Source organism: Panthera pardus, unplaced genomic scaffold (genome assembly GCF_024362965.1).
Source record: "Panthera pardus isolate Hobbes unplaced genomic scaffold, ASM2436296v1 HiC_scaffold_25, whole genome shotgun sequence".
Lineage (NCBI taxonomy): Eukaryota > Metazoa > Chordata > Mammalia > Carnivora > Felidae > Panthera > Panthera pardus.
The window spans coordinates 74,135,474-74,156,190 of record NW_026526821.1 but is presented as its reverse complement, the minus strand read 5'-3'; the positions used below and the strand labels follow the sequence as shown (position 1 = coordinate 74,156,190).

At 40.9% G+C, this 20,717-nt stretch overlaps 1 long non-coding RNA gene and 1 pseudogene across 3 annotated transcripts in view; one reads left to right on the top strand and one right to left on the bottom strand.

Annotated features, from left to right (window-relative positions):
- Positions 1-7,471, bottom strand: part of LOC109253582 (uncharacterized) — a 75,489-nt gene extending 68,018 nt beyond the window's left edge. For all 3 annotated transcript variants that reach the window (XR_008417853.1, XR_008417852.1, XR_008417851.1), the window contains exon 1: positions 7,393-7,471. This is a non-coding gene — a long non-coding RNA (uncharacterized LOC109253582). The remainder of the gene's footprint in view (positions 1-7,392) is intronic.
- A 10,901-nt stretch (positions 7,472-18,372) lies between these two features.
- Positions 18,373-18,484, top strand: LOC128773587 (U2 spliceosomal RNA; annotated as a pseudogene).
- The last annotated feature ends 2,233 nt before the right edge of the window (positions 18,485-20,717 follow it).

The following is a 20,717-nucleotide window of genomic DNA, read 5'->3' as shown; positions in this document are numbered from 1 at the left end:
GGGATGGGAATGAGCTGGGCTATGGACTGGCCATGAAATGTGGTTGTGCCGTACTGGTGCATGGGGTTCTCAGCTTTAAATTTCCATTGACTCGGGGGTTCCGGAAGATGGCGGCGTAGGAGGACGCGGGGCTCACAGCGCGTCCTGCCGATCACTTAGATTCCACCTACACCTGCCTAAAGAACCCAGAAAACCGCCAGAGGATTAGCAGAAGGGAGTCTCCGGAGTCAAGCGCAGACTAGAGGCCCACGGAAGAGGGTAGGAAGGGCGGCGAGGCGGTGCGCGCTCCACGGACTGGCGGGAGGGAGCCGGGGCGGAGGGGCGGCTCGCCGGCCAAGCAGAGCCCCCGAGTCTGGCTGGCAAAAGCGGAGGGGCCGGACAGACTGTGTTCCGACAGCAAGCGCGACTTAGCGTCTGGGAGGTCATAAGTTAACAGCTCTGCTCGGAAAGCGGGAAGGCTGGAGGACAAAGGGAGGGAGAGCTGCTGAGCCCTCGGACGGCAGAGCTCAGCTTGGCGGGGAACAAAGGCGCCAGCGCCATCTCCCCCACCCATCCCCCAGCCAAAATCCCAAAGGGAACCAGTTCCTGCCAGAGAACTTGCTCGCTCCGCGCAAACACCCAACTCTGTGCTTCTGCGGAGCCAAACCTCCGGCAGCGGATCTGACTCCCTCCCGCTGCCACAGGGCTCCTCCTGAAGTGGATCACCTAAGGAGAAGCGAGCTAAGCCTGCCCCTCCAGCCCCCGTGCACCTTGCCTACCCACCCCAGCTAATACGCCAGATCCCCAGCAACACAAGCCTGGCAGTGTGCAAGTAGCCCAGACGGGACACGCCACCCCACAGTGAATCCCGCCCCTAGGAGAGGGGAAGAGAAGGCACACACCAGTCTGACTGTGGCCCCAGCAGTGGGCTGGGGGCAGACATCGGGTCGGACTGCAGCCCCGCCCACTAACTCCAGTTATACACCACAGCACAGGGGAAGTGCCCTGCAGGTCCTCACCACGCCAGGGACTCTCCAAAATGACCAAACGGAAGAATTCCCCTCAGAAGAATCTCCATGAAATAACAACAGCTAATGAACTGATCAAAAAGGATTTAAATAATATAACAGAAAGTGAATTTAGAATAATAGTCATAAAATTAATCGCTGGGCTTGAAAACAGTATACAGGACAGCAGAGAATCTCTTGCCACAAAGATCGAGGGACTAAGGAACAGTCACGAGGAGCTGAAAAACGCTTTAAACGAAATGCAAAACAAAATGGAAACCACGATGGCTCGGCTTGAAGAGGCAGAGGAGAGAATAGGTGAACTAGAAGATAAAGTTATGGAGAAAGAGGAAGCTGAAAGAAAGAGAGATAAAAAAAACCAGGAGTATGAGGGGAAAATTAGAGAACTAAGTGATACACTAAAAAAAAAATAATATACGCATAATTGGTATCCCAGAGGAGGAAGAGAGAGGGAAAGGTGCTGAAGGGGTACTTGAACAAATTATAGCTGAGAACTTCCCTGAACTGGGGAAGGAAAAAGGCATTGAAATCCAAGAGGCACAGAGAACTCCCTTCAGACGTTACTTGAATCGATCTTCTGCACGACATATCATAGTGAAACTGGCAAAATACAAGGATAAAGAGAAAATTCTGAAAGCAGCAAGGGATAAACGTGCCCTCACATATAAAGGGAGACCTATAAGACTCGTGACTGATCTCTCCTTTGAAACTTGGCAGGCCAGAAAGGCTTGGCACGATATCTACAGTGTGCTAAACAGAAAAAATATGCAGCCGAGAATCCTTTACCCAGCAAGTCTGTCATTTAGAATAGAAGGAGAGATAAAGGTCTTCCCAAACAAACAAAAACTGAAGGAATTTGTCACCACGAAACCAGCCCTACAAGAGATCCTAAGGGGGATCCTGTGAGACAAAGTACCAGAGACATCACTACAAGCATAAAACATACAGACATCACAATGACTCTAAACCCATATCTTTCTATAATAACACTGAATGTAAATGGATTAAATGCGCCAACTAAAAGACATAGGGTATCAGAATGGATAAAAAAACAAGACCCATCTATTTGCTGTCTACAAGAGACTCATTTTAGATCTGAGGACACCTTTAGATTGAGAGTGAGGGGATGGAGAACTATTTATCATGCTCCTGGAAGCCAAAAGAAAGCTGGAGTAGCCATACTTATATCAGACAAACTAGACTTTAAATTAAAGGCTGTAACAAGAGATGAAGAAGGGCATTATATAATAATCACAGGGTCTATCCACCAGGAAGAGCTAACTATTATAAATGTCTATGCGCCAAATACCCGAGCCCCCAGATATATAAAACAATTACTCATAAACATAAGCAACCTTATTGATAAGAATGTGGTCATTGCAGGGGACTTTAACACCCCACTTACAGAAATGGATAGATCATCTAGACACACGGTCAATAAAGAAACAAGGGCCCTGAATGATACATTGGATCAGATGGACTTGACAGATATATTTAGAACTCTGCATCCCAAAGCAACAGAATATACTTTCTTCTCGAGTGCACATGGAACATTCTCCAAGATAGATCATATACTGGGTCACAAAACAGCCCTTCATAAGTTTACAAGAATTGAAATTATACCATGCATACTTTCAGACCACAATGCTATGAAGCTTGAAATCAACCACAGGAAAAAGTCTGGAAAACCTCCAAAAGCATGGAGGTTAAAGAACACCCTACTAAGGAATGAGTGGGTCAACCAGGCAATTAGAGAAGAAATTAAAATATATATGGAAACAAACGAAAATGAAAATACAACAATCCAAACGCTTTGGGATGCAGCGAAGGCAGTCCTGAGAGGAAAATACATTGCAATCCAGGCCTATCTCAAGAAACAAGAAAAATCCCAAATACAAAATCTAACAGCACACCTAAAGGAAATAGAAGCAGAACAGCAAAGGCAGCCTAAACCCAGCAGAAGAAGAGAAATAATAAGGATCAGAGCAGAAATAAACAATATAGAATCTAAAAAAACTGTAGAGCAGATCAACGAAACCAAGAGTTGGTTTTTTGAAAAAATAAACAAAATTGACAAACCTCTAGCCAGGCTTCTCAAAAAGAAAAGGGAGATGACCCAAATAGATAAAATCATGAATGAAAATGGAATGATTACAACCAATCCCTCAGAGATACAAACAATTATCAGGGAATACTATGAAAAATTATATGCCAGCAAATTGGACAACCTGGAAGAAATGGACAAATTTCTAAACACCCACACTCTTCCAAAACTCAATCAGGAGGAAATAGAAAGCTTGAACAGACCCATAACCAGCGAAGAAATTGAATCGGTTATCAAAAATCTCCCAACAAATAAGAGTCCAGGACCAGATGGCTTCCCAGGGGAGTTCTACCAGACATATAAAGCAGAGATAATACCTATCCTTCTCAAGCTATTCCAAGAAATAGAAAGGGAAGGAAAACTTCCAGACTCATTCTATGAAGCCAGTATTACTTTGATTCCTAAACCAGACAGAGACCCAGTAAAAAAAGAGAACTACAGGCCAATATCCCTGATGAATATGGATGCAAAAATTCTTAATAAGATACTAGCAAATCGAATTCAACAGCATATAAAAAGAATTATTCACCATGATCAAGTGGGATTCATTCCTGGGATGCAGGGCTGGTTCAACATTCGCAAATCGATCAACGTGATACATCACATTAACAAAAAAAAAGAGAAGAACCATATGATCCTGTCAATCGATGCAGAAAAGGCCTTTGACAAAATCCAGCACCCTTTCTTAATAAAAACCCTTGAGAAAGTCGGGATAGAAGGAACATACTTAAAGATCATAAAGGCCATTTATGAAAAGCCCACAGCTAACATCATCCTCAACGGGGAAAAACTGAGAGCTTTTTCCCTGAGATCAGGAACACGACAGGGATGCCCACTGTCACCGCTGTTGTTTAATATAGTGCTGGAAGTTCTAGCATCAGCAATCAGACAACAAAAGGAAATCAAAGGCATCAAAATTGGCAAAGATGAAGTCAAGCTTTCGCTTTTTGCAGATGACATGATATTATACATGGAAAATCCGATAGACTCCACCAAAAGTCTGCTAGAACTGATACATGAATTCAGCAAAGTTGCAGGATACAAAATCAATGTGCAGAAATCAGTTGCATTCTTATACACTAACAATGAAGCAACAGAAAGACAAATGAAGAAACTGATCCCATTCACAATTGCACCAAGAAGCATAAAATACCTAGGAATAAATCTAACCAAAGATGTAAAAGATCTGTATGCTGAAAACTATAGAAAGCTTATGCAGGTAATTGAAGAAGATATAAAGAAATGGAAAGACATTCCCTGCTCATGGATTGGAAGAATAAATATTGTCAAAATGTCAATACTACCCAAAGCTATCTACACATTCAATGCAATCCCAATCAAAATTGCACCAGCATTCTTCTCGAAACTAGAACAAGCAATCCTAAAATTCATATGGAACCACAAAAGGCCCCGAATAGCCAAAGTAATTTTGAAGAAGAAGACCAAAGCAGGAGGCATCACAATCCCAGACTTTAGCCTCTACTACAAAGCTGTCATCATCAAGACAGCATGGTATTGGCATAAAAACAGACACATAGACCAATGGAATAGAATAGAAACCCCAGAACTAGACCCACAAACGTATGGCCAACTCATCTTTGACAAAGCAGGAAAGAACATCCAATGGAAAAAAGACAGTCTCTTTAACAAATGGTGCTGGGAGAACTGGACAGCAACATGCAGAAGGTTGAAACTAGACCACTTTCTCACACCATTCACAAAAATAAACTCAAAATGGATAAAGGACCTGAATGTGAGACAGGAAACCATCAAAACCTTAGAGGAGAAAGCAGGAAAAGACCTCTCTGACCTCAGCCGTAGCAATCTCTTACTCGGCACATCCCCAAAGGCAAGGGAATTAAAAGCAAAAGTGAATTACTGGGACCTTATGAAGATAAAAAGCTTCTGCACAGCAAAGGAAACAACCAACAAAACTAAAAGGCAACCAACGGAATGGGAAAAGATATTTGCAAATGACACATCGGACAAGGGGCTAGTATCCAAAATCTATAAAGAGCTCACCAAACTCCACACCCGAAAAACAAATAACCCAGTGAAGAAATGGGCAGAAAACATGAATAGACACTTCTCTAAAGAAGACATCCGGATGGCCAACAGGCACATGAAAAGATGTTCAACGTCGCTCCTTATCAGGGAAATACAAATCAAAACCACACTCAGATACCACCTCACGCCAGTCAGAGTGGCCAAAATGAAGAAATCAGGAGACTATAGATGCTGGAGAGGATGTGGAGAAACAGGAACCCTCTTGCACTGTTGGTGGGAATGCAAATTGGTGCAGCCGCTCTGGAAAGCAGTATGGAGGTTCCTCAGAAAATTAAAAATAGACCTACCCTATGACCCAGCAATAGCACTGCTAGGAATTTATCCAAGGGATACAGGAGTACTGATGCATAGGGGCACCTGTACCCCAATGTTTATAGCGGCACTCTCAACAATAGCCAAATTATGGAAAGAGCCTAAATGTCCATCAACTGATGAATGGATAAAGAAATTGTGGTTTATATACACAATGGAATACTACGTGGCAATGAGAAAAAATGAAATATGGCCTTTTGTAGCAACATGGATGGAACTGGAGATTGTGATGCTAAGTGAAATAAGCCATACAGAGAAAGACAGATACCATATGGTTTCACTCTTATGTGGATCCTGAGAAACATAACAGAAACCCATGGGGGAGGGGAAGGAAAAAAAAAAAAAAAAGAGGTTAGAGTGGGAGAGAGCCAAAGCATAAGAGACTGTTAAAAACTGAGAACAAACTGAGGGTTGATGGGGGGTGGGAGGGAGGGCAGGGTGGGTGATGGGTATTGAGGAGGGCACCTTTTGGGATGAGCACTGGGTGTTGTATGGAAACCAATTTGACAGTAAATTTCATATATTAAAAAATAAAAAAATAAAAAAAAAAAAAAGAATTTAAAAAGAATTTTTGTCTTGAGCAGCTGGGGAACTTGCATAGCTGTTTGTATACTCTATCATGCACACATTAGAATGTATATATTTGCTGGGGCACCTGGGTGGCTCAGTCGGTTAAGTGTCCAACTTCGGCTGGGGTCATGATCTCATGCTTCGTGGGTTCGAGCCCCATGTCAGGCTCTGTGCTGACAACTTGGAGCCTGGAGCCTGCTTCAGATTCTGTGTCTCCCTCTCTCTCTCTGCCCCTCCCCTGCTTGCACTCTGTCTCTCTGTCTCCCAAAAATAAATAAATAATTTAAAAAAGAATTAAAAAAAAAGAATATATATATTTGCATAAATGCTTTCACTACTGGAAAAATTAATTAAGTAGCCCCTTCAACTTTTCATTTTATGTCTACTCCTCTAACTCTCCCCCTCCTCAGGCCTGGCTTTTCTGCCCTTCCCTTGTCCCCTGGGTTGGGGGAAACACAGTATGGTGTAATGCAAAGGTCTGCTTCTGGCTCCTTCAGTTAGCCTCAGCTTAGTAACTTCCTTTTCCAGGCCTTGCTACCTCACCTATGACACATTATCTCCTGCTTGATGGCAGGACTTGGGTGAACTAACTACTCAGAGGAGACACCAAGGCTGGGAATGGGAGACATGGAAGAAAACCAAAATGTTCACAGTTGTGTCCCCATACCAACCAGCTGCAACAGGAGCTCCAGGAGGATGGTGGGTAGAGGAGGGCAGCTGGGTCGTGGCTGGACCAAGATGCTCCCTCAGCCTTGGCAGGTGAAGGCCAACAGCACAAATATGCTGATGAGTGTTTTCAGTCCTTAAACTTTCCTATTCTTTTTTACAGACTTAGGATGGGGAAGGTTAGGAGGAAATAGCACAGGGAACAAGAGAACATATCCTATAAGTTCATTAGTATCCAAAGAAAAGAGAATCAGTGAGCGACAAAGGTGCAAAGCAGTTGTATGACCTCTTTCAGTAAAATGTTGGGGCAGCTCAGGACTTCACACCCGTGCCTTCCTTGACCATGATGACAATCCTGGGCATTAAAGGGAAGTGACATCACTGTGCTCCCCACTTTAGGGACGACAGGGGCTCAGCCCAGTCAGGGATGTCCCCAAGGTCACTAAGTTAGTGAGTGGGAGAGTAGGGATCCCAAGCCAGATCTGCTCACTCTATAGATGATGTTTTTTTCTGGTACTGCAGTCATTCAAATATAAAGCCATCACAGACCTAAGTTCATTTAGCAAACAAAGCCCAGAACCTAAAGAAACACAGAAAGGGTAAAAGAGAAAAAAGCTCTCCAAATTTTCTGGTGCCATGTAATGAGACTTGTTACTCCTGACTTACCTTCTTCCCTGTGGACAGCATTCCACACAGAAGCCTCAGAGCTCTCCACATGCGGTGCACAAGGCTCAGCTAAAACCCTAGACAGAGGGAGTGAAATAGCACGTGGGGAGGCTGTGTGTGTCACATGTACACTTGCTTGTATTTTATTTCCCCATATCTTTTCTTGTCCATAAATGTATGACTTTATTGATCCACCGGCAGCCTCACTGAGTTAACTGGCAGGTGCCATGCAATTCCTCTTATGTCTAAAGAAAAGAATAAAGTTTTCAGAAAACATTGGTATGCCATAGATTTCTAAGCCCCTGGGGAGACTGCAGTTCTGTCAGTCCTTCCAAGTATCTCTTTTACACAGGACTCCAGTGGCTGATTTCCTCACCTCCTTCACTAATGTAATCGTTAGTAGTTTGCAGCAGGATTATAATTGTAATAATAACGGCTCACATTTCTTGAGCACTTAAGGCTCAGTGCTAAGTGTTTTGTTAGCATTATCTCATTTGAGAGAATTACTATCTTGATATTTTAGATGATGGAATTGAGAATTGGAAAGGTTAAGGAACCCATTCCTGATTGCCCAGCTTTTATGTAATGAGGACGAGAATCAAGCCCTGGCCCAGCTGATCTCAGAACAATATTCTCAACCACCAGACTAGCATCCTACACATTTCCTCCGGTTAACACCACAGCTGAAGAGCACAAAACACCTGCTGAATGCCTCAGCAGCCTCTTGAGAGTAGACATAGAAAAGCTTTCCGGCAGCATGGCTAGAAGTTGGGGCTTTGAACTCAAGTTCAAATCCCAGCTCTGATACCTACAACCTGGCAATATGTTGGAACCCCAGATTCCTTAGCGAGTCATGGATAATGACGGCAGCAGCATCACAATTAAGTAATGATTAAATGAGATTAATATCTAGAAATGTTTAGCTTGATGACTCTTGTATTGTGGACTCAAGAATATACTATTATTTGTATTAAGTCAAAATAGAAACAACTTTCTTTCAGCCTCCAATGGCAACTTATTGAAGGTAAAACTAATAAGAGTTTGCATATTTTATTTATTTTTTAACGTTTATTTTTGAGAAAGAGAGAGAATGCAAGTGGGGAAGGGCAGAGAGAGAGGAAGACACAGAATGTGAAGCAGGCTCCAGGCTCTGAGCTGTCAGCACAGAGCCCGACGCGGGACTCAAACTCATGAGATCATGACCTGAGCCAAAGTCAAACGCTTAACTGACTGAGCCACTCAGGCACCCCAAGTTTGCATATTTTGAAACTATTGGCTAAAATGAATCAATCACCTGTCAGAGACCCCATTTTTCTAACATTTACCCTAAAACAGCACGGCAAAGACTGTCCAGTAGGTAAATCAACCAACTAATATTCATGAAGTACCTAATATTTCTAAAGCATTGAGACACACTAGTGAGTATAAATCCAAGTGCCTGCCTCCAAAGAGTTTTCAGGCCTTGTTATATAACAACAGAATGTTACAACACAAAGACAATCCAAACTACAACTACAATACACAGTTGTAGGTGAACTTGCAAAGCAGTATGCGATAAATCCCACTTGAAGGGGGTAAATAATGACACTCTTAGCTCAAAGTAAGTGAGCCAGAAAATTTGTATGGGTTAAGACAGAAAGAAAGAATTTAGAAAAGGTCAAAAGATGGTGAAAAAGAAAACATAGTACCTGGTGGTACAGAGACAGGGAAGGGAGGATAGAGGTGGAAAAGCAGTGTGATGTGGGTAGCTATAGTAGGGCATAGATGAGGATGGGGTAGAATAGGAGTCAAGTAAATAGTGAGGTTCTTACACCCCTTCTTCTCTACTCATGAACACACTAAAGAGTAGAAGAAAAATAAAGCTCTATCATAAAAAGAAATTCTTTTTTTTAATGTTTACTTATGGGGGGGAAGGGGTAGAGAGAAAGGGAGAGAGAGAATCCCAAGCAGGCTCTGTGCTGATGTGGAGACCGATGTGGGGCTCGATCCCACAAACCATGAGATAGTGACCTGAACCAAAATCAGGAGCTGGACCCTACTGAGCCACTCAGGAACCCTATAAAGAGTAATTCTTAAAATGACTTTCTTCAAGGAATCTCAGCAGCACTGTCTCTTGGAGTTTTAGGGTGATGACTGCTCACCTCCTTAAGTCTGCTGTGAATTTGGAACTCATTAAAAGAAAGAAGACACAAAAGTCAAAGAGTCATAACACAGTATAAACTCATAAACTGATAAGGCTGGGTGGAAAATGGGGTTATCTCTTGGCCAGAATTTTTTTAAACTAATTTGTTGGTCCAATTAGGGACAAAATTGTATAACTGTGGCCTCCCCACACATACCATCCAGGCAGATCACTGCACATTGTAGGAAAGGAGACAATGCACATCAGGATGGGCTCAGTGCCCTATCCTCCTGCCACTCCTACCAGTCAGTTGTGCAGCGAGAAGATGCTTCCCTCCCAGTTGTGGACCCAAATACATCGATTGGTAGATCGCTGGATTGATCAATAGATAGACAGATGATAAATACCAAAGTATAAATAACAAGTAAGAGAAATATTTTATCTTCTGTGTTTTCCCTAGGAACATATTACTGAGATTTTGTCTGTATCTATGAACTGGTACATTCTAAAAATAGCCTTCTGTGTTTTAAGGACGTTGGATCTATTTCTGCTGTTTTGAATAAGCATCTCGATTTCACTTTCTGGGAAATCCAAAGTAAGTGGAATTTCAAGATTTGTTTTGTTATGCCTCCAATTTTGCAAACTTAAACACGTTGAAATTAGGGATAAAATATAAATTTTGTACTTTATAAAGATACATTGGAAAATAAATCATGATCTATTTGAAGATTATTGTCTAAACTTGAACCAAATTTATTTATTTATTTTTCAATATAACTTGAACCAAATTTAAATATCCATCCCAAAGAATGAAAGGAAGTGACATCTATCAGTGGGAAGCAAGTATATTAATTGTTCTGTTTGTGTTTTGATTTTGTAATTGGAGACCTAAAGATGTGACTGATTTCAAAAGCCTATGCCTTTTTCTATTCTTTTTCCTTTCTTTTCCCAATCCAATTTGAAACTCCAGTATCTTAATTACCTAAGCCAAATATTGATCTGATTAAGGCAAATAGTATCAAGATGACTAACTACTAGCCCCAAATATCCCAATGTGCATTTATATTCCAGAATGCACTTGTTCACTCAGGTGACTCTGATGGATAGAATGGGGGTCACTAGACTGAGCAAAGTTCCTTCCCAGTCTAGACCACAGTGACTCTTCTAGTCATAAACCCTCTAGGAACAACAACTCTTTCTTTTTAATGTACCAGTTGCTCAGGCCAGCACCATGGTCATCTAAGGCAGAGGAGATGATAGTGCCACTTCAGGCACAGGGACTGTGACCTGAGACCCAAATGGTTCCAACCATCTGGGAGGGGCTAGGGAATTTGTCATGGTCTAGTACACATGATCTTCAAGCTTCTGAACACAGCCTGAGAAATTTAAGCATTTCAGGTGCCTGAGAGGCTCACCACTAAAACTACACAATTCCTCTTGGAAAGAGACCCTTATCCAGTCGGCATAGAGCTTCAGGTATCTGAAAGAATTCACAGCAGACCACATCGCCGAGTTGGTGAACTCAACATTAGTCCCGACATGCCAGCTATGACAATAAGAACTGCTTGATCTCTCTACACACTCAAAGCAGAAGACACTCAATTTCAGATTTTATATTTTTTGTTCAGATAGCTTTTTTCTGCTGCCCGAGACCCATCTCTCCCTGATGTTACAGACATTATCACCCCACAAACCAAATGCCTCTAGCCACAGTGCTTCTACATCATCTCTCAAGCAGACCATAGATTTATCATTTACCCTAAGTTTTCTCACACTGAAAGCTCTTTTTTCTTTCCTATATTACCAAACACCTACAAATTATCTCCATGTAGTTTATTCCACAAACTCATTATGAACTCCAAAGGAGAGGTCCACAATTAGACAAAACTGTTTAAACAAAGTACATGTTTTATAAAGGCATGGGGACTTCAAAAATGGTCTGTTCTTCCTGAGCCCTAGTTGGGCATGAGTGTCCTTACCTCTGCAGGGTCCAAGTTATTGGTGACCCCCATTGATGGCATATTGTGGACTTACAAGTACAGGCAGCCTGAAGGCAAATGGACTCAACTTTTCCTAGAAGAGGAATGTCAAGGAGGCACAATGTTCCTGATGCTCAAAAGAAACAAACTGTATCTTAAAACAAAACACTAAAAAATAGAAAAATGGGGGAAATGTATTTATAGTAAAATGCTAGCATGCAAAATGAACCAACCTTTCTCATTGTGTTGTACTGACAGTCCCACTCCTCCATTTTTCCTTTTCATATCCCTCTAGACTTGAGACCAATGCTTCCCACTGGTTTTCTAGACCAGCAGCTCAGTCTCTTCTGGAAACTTGTTAGAAATGCAAATGCTTGGGGCGCCTGGGTGGCTCAGTCGGTTAAGCGTCCGACTTCAGCTCAGGTCACGATCTCACAGTCTGTGAGTTCGAGCCCCGCGTCGGGCTCTGGGCTGATGGCTCAGAGCCTGGAGCCTGCTTCCGATTCTGTGTCTCCCTCTCTCTCTGCCCCTCCCCCGTTCATGCTCTGTCTCTCTCTGTCTCAAAAATAAATAAAAACGTAAAAAAAAAAAAAAAAAAAAAAAAAAATTTTAAAGAAATGCAAATGCCTGGGTCTCATCTTAGACCCACTGAACCAGATACTTTGGGCATAAGGGCTAGTGATGGGTATTTTGAGGAGTCCTCCATATGGTTCTGAGGCTCACTTAAGGTTGATACACTGCTTTAAGGCATCTTCCAAGCATCCCCCCACTTTCTACTCAAGTTGTATTTGACAGTCCTCTTCTTCATCCACAGCGAGGTACTGTCTACTCTTTGAGCAACTCAAAGGGTCCTTACAAGCAAGAAATACCATAACAGTTTATATTCAGGGAACAGGATACTAGGAACAGATTTTTATTTACCACTTAGGGATATATATACACTTATACATATATATATACATACATATATATGACATATATATACACATATATATGACTTATATATACACACATACATACATATGTGTGTATATATATATACACACACATATATATGTGTACATATATATACATATATTTATATTTATTTATAAATAAATATTAAAGGCAGGCCATAAGAGGACAATACCAAGCTTTACTGACACCACAGTTTTGGGAGATAAAAAAATAGCTTATATTAGTTTTGACTCACCACAAATAAGTTTTTTTAAGAAATTAAATACCTGTTATTTAACATGTAGTTGAATCCCAGGTGAACAAGCGACTCTTGACTTTTATTTTAGCACTTCCATCACAATTAATTTAAACTGTACAATTTTAGAAGCTCATTTATTCTTCTAAATGTTCTCCAAATATTTAAGAATCTGATAGTAAACACTGTTTTCTTTATTGCAATTTCCTTCTCTCTACCTTTTCCTACCATGTTTGTAACTTGTGGGCTCACCTCTCAGCCAGCAAAGTGTCTCATGCCCAGAAACACCCATAAACATTGAGAGCCCTTTTTGCTACCCAGTGAGTGAGGAAAGGTCACTTGGAAAAGGCAATGGACTCAGAACTCAAAGAAGGATGGGTGAGATTCAAATTGAGAAAGGTGATAAAGGATAAAACAAAGTTCAAAGGAAGGCCTGAACCTTCAGCAGGGAAATCTGGTCCAGGTATAGGCCTTGAGCTCAATATACTGAGTTAGCATCATTAGTAATCTGAGCGGAAGATGAGCCTAGCTGCTTAAAACTCTGCTCCAATGCAACCTTTTTCCTTCCCTAGATAAGCACAGGCTGGTTGAGACTGCAAGGAGATAGATAGGTCTCATTCTCTCCATTTCTCATTTTCTAGGTAATTACTATCTTTTACCAATTTATTTCTAAGAATTGCTTTGGCCATTTTCAAATAGAGAATGTTGTTCTACTGGGTCCTATCCATTTTTTCTATGAATGCTTTGAAAGGAAAAGGGCTGGTCCAAAAGGTAGACTTTGGGTTGATCTGGAGACCTTGGACACATAATTGTGATATTTTGGTCTGGGTGATGTCGGAGGAGACAATGTTCTCTGACATACAAAAAAGGAGCTTTTCTATCTTTACTGGACATGATTTCTAAATGCCAATCATTCATCAGATGGCTAAAGACTAGGCCTGATGAATGTTTTATTCTTCTGTGACAAAAAAAAAGTGAGTATTCATAATAAAAACTATAGTTTGCAAATGTCATTTACCAACAACAGTACAACCTTATAATAAAAGATTAAGAAATGAACAATGTCTTTTCTTTTCTCAACCTTCCAGGAATAATACAAAGATGTTCACATTTGTTTTTGCTTCCTTAGAGTTCTGAAATGATTCAAACGTCTACCTAGTTTATAGTCCCCCCACCTGAATACCAGCATAAATATTGAGAGGAGAGTCTGTTTACCTTTGATTTCTTTAGAATATTAATTGTTGGTCTCTAGTACCATAGTATTGCATATGTGACCCCAAATATTTTTGTCTGATATAAGAGAAAAACCATTAGAGAAAGACCACTAGCAGAGTACCCAGTAGAGATACAAAGTCAAACAAATCTCATTTCCTATTTTACTTAACAAACAAGTAAACATTTTACAGAGGCAAAAGTTATTGTTCCCTTGGATGGCATGGGCAAGCTACATATTCAGGGAGGGATGCATTTATATAATGTGTGGTTAGAGGTTAATCAATATTTCATTTCTATTTCGAGGCAACCAAATGCTCACATAGGTTGTTCGGTTGTCCTTTGCATTTTATTAGTTAAGTGAAATTAATTTATTTCACAAATATTTCTTAAGTGCCTACAGCAGTTCTTGTTACATAGTAGGCATTTAGTGACTATTGATGCAGACAATATTTTTTGAGAATTTGCTATATGCAGACTCAGTACTAAGTTTCTTGGCTGAAATGATTCATAAGCAGAGATGGAAATTTCTTCCTCTCAGAGCCCTGAGTCTATGACTATGAAATCATTTGCATACCAAGCATCTCTGACCTCTTCCTTCCTCTACCCCTAGCCATTCCCGCCACTGCTAATGAGACAAGTAATCTAAGAGCTTGAGCAATGTGCCCGTAAATCCATCTCTAAGGCTCTGCTCAACAGTATGACCTCCCTTGGGCCCACTGCAGGAAAATATGCACCCTTTGAAACCTGAACCATCCATTACCATAGAAAAGTACATGCATCAAATGCCCACAGCAAAGTCTGTCACTCACTGGCTCATTCTCTATAGTAATTCCAATCATTGATACCATAGCAGTTTGCTAAAAAGAGTAGACTGATCAAAAGCTACTGCTCAAATAGCTCCTGTACTACTGGGGAGCTTAGAGATGAAAATCACCTAGTACTCCCCTCCAGGATCTCCCCACCTGGGGGCCTTCTCTGACACCCTCACCCCTCTTCTGTAGCAGGAACCCCTTTGTTCTTTGTGCCTCCTTCCTATACTTTGAAAAACTCGCAGTAACGCCAATAATCACATTCTACTAAAGTTATTTGTTTGCATATTTAAAAAAAAATTTTTTTATGTTTTTATTTATTTTTGAAGGAGAAAGAGAGACAGCATGAGTGGGGGAGGAACAGAGAGAGAGGGAGACACAGAATTTGAGGCAGGCTCCAGGCTCTAAGCTGTCAGCACAGAGTCTGATGCGGGGCTCAAACTCATAAACTGTGAGATCATGACCTGAGCTGAAGTCGGACGCTTAACCGACTGAGCCACCCAGGTGCCCCTGTTTGCATACTTCTTGAGAGCAGGAACTCTGGCTTCTTCATCTCTGAAGTTTCAACACCTTACATGGACGGCAGTGAATAAATGATTTTCAAGTAGATTTTCTTTGTTCTTAATGAGTCACTGAGCAAATACCATTTAGTCATAGTCCACAAGCTATACAAACACTGGAAGCATCTATTCAACCTGCTGTCTGCCCACCTCACAGTCCTAAAAGGTCCTTGCCATAGTTCATCATGATATGCAAAGCTTAAAAAATATTTTGCCCAAATATGTTATTAAAAAAAATCACACAATTTTTGAACAAGTGTGATCTTGCATATCTAGTACAAATCCCTTCATTTCATAGATGAGGAATCTGAGATTCCCAAGAAGTTAAGTCCAAGCCAGTGAATAAGAGAGAAAGAATAAAACCCAAGTCTCCTTCCTTCCTGCCCAGTGCTTGGTTCACCAGTCCACAATCTAGATTCAGTTTGTTGAGGTTCCACTTCTTCCAATGCTCATGAGGGAGGTTTGAGGAGGGGCCTTGAAGTTGAACTGGATTCAGAAAGAGGGAGACAACCTCCACCAGCTGCTCTATTTTTTTTCCTCCCCAGACATACAAACACAGGCCAAAATGCTGTCTTCGTACAAGAAATAAGAAAGAGAAGAAATGATGGAACTCTACATAACATGCAGCTAATGAGATAGAAGGAGACTCTATAGGACGGCTTCAGATTTATATCTAGGATCATGATAGGCGGTCCCTAGGTCAGATGTTCTGTAGTAGTTGAACTCTAGGATTAGAGTCTTTGGGTCTGCCCTGGTCTGAACCTCCATCCCTGAGATGGACTAAAATGTGAATAGCGCATGACTTTAGAATCAAAGGAGAAGGCTACACTTCCTGAAGCTTTCTTTTATCAGGCAGTGCTTTGTCTACTAACTCACCAAATGCCCATTGAGCATGTGAGAAACATCAGGCACTGAGCTGAGTACTGTGGGTACAAATATGAATGAAACAGAATCCCTGCTCTCAGGGTACTCACTGGCTATGTTATCTCTGAACCAAGAACTCTTCCTTACATACACACAATCACCTGCACACGTACACCCACACCAATACCCCCACCACACACACTGTATTAGAAACACATGAGCACCTCTGTCACAACTCAGGATTTGACACTCGGTAGGTACTGGCATAGTACCACCCAGACCCTGAACTTACTGTCTCATGACTAATACCATTTAGGCTTCCCCATATCTTTTGTCCTATGTCCTCAAAACAAAAGGCAACAGTGTCCGAATGCTGTGAAGGTTTATAGATTGTGACATCACTAAGGCACAAATGGACATTGCTTAAGAGCAAAATAGAATTTGAGCAGCAAAATCACTTAGGAAAAAAAAAAAGGACAAATTAATTCTCTTATCAAACCTTCCTCTCAGATAGAATAAATGTGGTAGATTGAATGAAGAGTTACTTCTCTTCAAGTACCAATCTGTGATTTGGAAGATATAATTAGTGCTATATTTTCAATAGTTGCAGACAGAGGTTGAAGAATGTTTTACAATGTTAAGCAATCCATGTTACTCTTAAATTTATCTTTATGTAGGTCTAAACATAATATGTGTAAAGAATAATAAAAACTCTTTATTTTAGCCTCCATATGAATTTTCAACATTGGAATCATGAGTAGTTTTATGTTTATAAAAATGCTCAGAATTTAAAAGTAAATTTTAAATGCCACTTTTATTTAAGAATTGTTATATTTGTAAATTACAATTTACAAATTGTATTTTTAACTTACTTTTAATAAATCTTGAATTTAAGTGTAACTTTTAAGACATAAATGAATTTAATGTTTTTATTTTTTTAATTTAATTTAGATTTTTGACAAAATATAATCAATTGTACACTTTTGAGTACAAACATATTTTGCTTTTAATCCTTTAGCTCATTTCTGTAAATAGCATTTAAATCATGAACAGCATTAGGTATAACAATATAAGTAGTGATTTTGCTAAAATAAAGAGAAAAGGATATCTGACAGAATAAATTGATAAAACAACAACTGATAAAACATGTATGTATTTTATTACTCATCCAAACATCATTAGCCCATACCATAATACCAAGGCAAGCACAATAATTACATTTAGTCATCTTTAACATTTGCCAACTTTCTATCATGTAAAAAACATGGCTTTACCCACATTATTTTTTATTTCTCATGATAAAGGTACATAGCAGACAGTAGAAAGAAAGAACATAGGGGCGCCTGTGTGGCTCAGTCGGTTGAGCGTCCGACTTCAGCTCAGGTCACGATCTCACGGTTCATGAGTTCGAGCCCCGCGTCAGGCTCTGGGCTGACGGCTCAGAGCCTGGAGCCTGCATCCGATTCTGTGTCTCCCTCTCTCTCTCTGCCCCTCCCCCATTCATGCTCTGTCTCTCTCTGTCTCAAAAATAAATAAACATTAAAAAATAAATAAATAAATAAAAAGAAAGAACATATTTAGCAGTATGTTAGTCTCTTATCCTGGGTGCTGAAGTGTTAGGGGTGGCCAGTGTCTGAGTCACCAAAAGTTAACATAAAACAACTGAAGCCAACAAGGTATGTATAGGAAAATAAGCCCTTTCCGTCCTCTTAAAGTCAGAATTTGTTTCTTCTTGAATGCTGTCAGTCTCAGGTGGAATCACACGGGTACATGAGTCCATGGGGGTACATGAGTCCATGGAGACGGTTTCCACATACGGAGCCAGCATCAAGGAAGACCAATTTGGCTTTGCCAAATGTTCCTGAAAGGACTGTTCTGTGTGGATGGAGTTTTGCCTGTGTGCAAAGTACAAAGGATGCAAAAATAGCAAAGGGAATTTTCAGGTTCAGAAGCCCTGCCAGGGGCTGCCATGTCCCAACAGTACTGAGGCTTAAAGCCAATCAGCTTTGCAATTCCCTGCTTGGCTGGAAGGTCTTTGTGGGTCTGGCTCAGTGCAGGGTATTCACAATGGTCTAAGCAAGGCTATGGTGAAACATGATTCTGCTATGTTTAGTTTTCACTTCAGAGCCCTTGGAGAGAGATGCACTAATCTTTCATTTATACATTAATGTCTAACTCTTTCTGTACATTTTGTCAATCTTTTGATATGTTTTTTGACTTCATTTAATCTTCCAAAACCATCGCTTCTCGGCCTTTTGGCTAAGATCAAGTGTAGTATCTGTTCTTATCAGTTTAATCTTCCAAAACCATGTTACTCTTGGATTTTATCTTACTCCTCATAAATACACACTGGTTTTTTTGTTTGTTTGTTTGTTTAGTATAGTTGACACACAATGATACATTAGTAAACAAAAATTATTAAAGTCCGGTAAATCTTCTCTTTTTGGCAATTTTTACAGTTATTTTGAAGTTGGCTAACATTTCTCTCATTCATCACAGAGCTGCCTGCCTGTGTCTATCTTTACACCTTAATCACCTTTCACATTGTAGAAAAACCGTCTCAAATTATCAGGCACCCATTGACCTTAAAAACTTTTAGATAAACAAACAAAAGATGAAGAGAGTAACAGCATGATGAGAAGGAAATCCTATTCAAATAGTTCAAGCAACACCCTCCCCCGTGCTACCTCTCCCTCTACTCTACCCAAAGAACAGATGACTGAGTGAGCCTGAGCTGGGAGCCTTGAATCTTCCATGTCCTGGGCACTGAATATGATTTCAGTATTTAAAGATATACGTTTTTCAGACATTATCCCTAAATGCAAGCTAGCCACACGTAGGGCTCAACTGCAGAAGCAGCATTCTGTCCCAGAGTTGGAGAATGGCCTATGCTGTGTTTTGAAGACAACACGTTGGTCTCCAAAATGTTGCCTTCCTTAGTGATTTTTCTAGTTATGATTTTTACCTATACTCATAACCAACTTAGAAGTAAACCTTTATGTAAGTTATGAATTGTAGTTTCCTGTTTGGCCCCATCTGCCTGTAGGTTCTTAGTGAATAGCATCTTATGTTTTTAAAAAAATTTTTGTTTATTTATTTTGAGAGAGCGCGTGCGCGCGTGCGCACGCGCACACACACACACACACACACACACACACACACACAAGGTGGGGGGTGGGCAGAGAGAAGGAAAGACAGAATCCCAATCAGGCTCTTCACCATCAGCGCAGAGCCCAATGCAGGGCTTGAACTTACCAACTGTGAGATCATGACCTGAGCCAAGATCAAGAGTCAGACATTTAACCAACTGTGCCACCCAGGCACCCCAAATAACATCTATGTTTGATTCACCCTTGGTATCACCTGCAGCTCCAACACAGTGCCTTGAACTGAAAGGTGTTAGAGAAATTGTTTTGAATGAATAAGTTAAAAAATTAATTCCCAAGTATGGAGAAGTGTGGTCCTCTGGTGGCTTCTAATCCATGTAATAGGGTGGTCACAAAATGGTTACTGCCACATTGATACTAGCTGTTTCTAAGATACTATTTAAAACAGCATTTCTCAAAGTGTGGTCACCAAATCACCTGCTTCAGAATTATTTACAAGTAAATGTGTGGGCTCCATCCCATGTCTCTTGGTTCAGTGAGGACCAGAGCCTGCATTTCCTCATGTTTTCCGTGTGATTCTGGTGCACTCCAAAGTTACAGAACCAATGTACAGGTGTCTCTTAGCAGTGTCTGGGCATTAGAATCACCCAGGAAGATTTTGCTAAGTAACAAAACCTAGCCCACCCCAGATTCATCGATCAGAATCTCTGGGATGGGCTTGGCCATCGCCCTGTCTTTAAAGCTTTTAATGTGCACTCAGGGCTGAGACTCACAGGTTCAGATGCTTCTCTCCCATCTCAGCCCACTTACAATCTGAAGTATCAGCTACATTCAGCAAACACTGGGCACTGGAAAGAATGGGAAAGGATCAAAGACAATAAAACAAATGTCAGCGTGTGTGGGAAAGCTAAATTTTGGGCAAACTGCCTGGCAGCTTCTAAAACCAGTCAGTGTCATAGTCAAAATCACTGGCTCTCACCAAGCAGTAAGACAGTGACATTTGATGGGGGCACCATAAAGGGTTCTTTGCTACCTTATGTTGTGTTACCTAAAATAACTCAATTGAATCCATGAAACTACTCCTAGGATTGGCCTATGATAACTCCTCACTGGATTTAGCAGAGAGGATGAATTAATCTATTGTGTTTTTTAAAAATATTTTTTAATGTTTATTTATTTTTGAGAGAGGGAGAGAGATAGAATGTGAGTGGGGGAGGGACAGAGAGAGAGGGAGACACAGAATCTGAAGCAGGCTCCAGGCTCTGAGCTGTCAGCACAGAGCCCGATGCGGGTCTCGAACTCACAGACTGTGAGATCATGACCTGAGCCGAAGTCGGACGCTTAACTGACTGAGCCACCCAGGCGCCCCTTAATCTTTTGTTTTAAAAAACAAATATTTGGCTGTTATCTGGGAAAAAAAAAAAAGTTTGAGATGCCCAGGTGGCTCAGTTGGTTAAGCATCTGACTCTACTTTGGC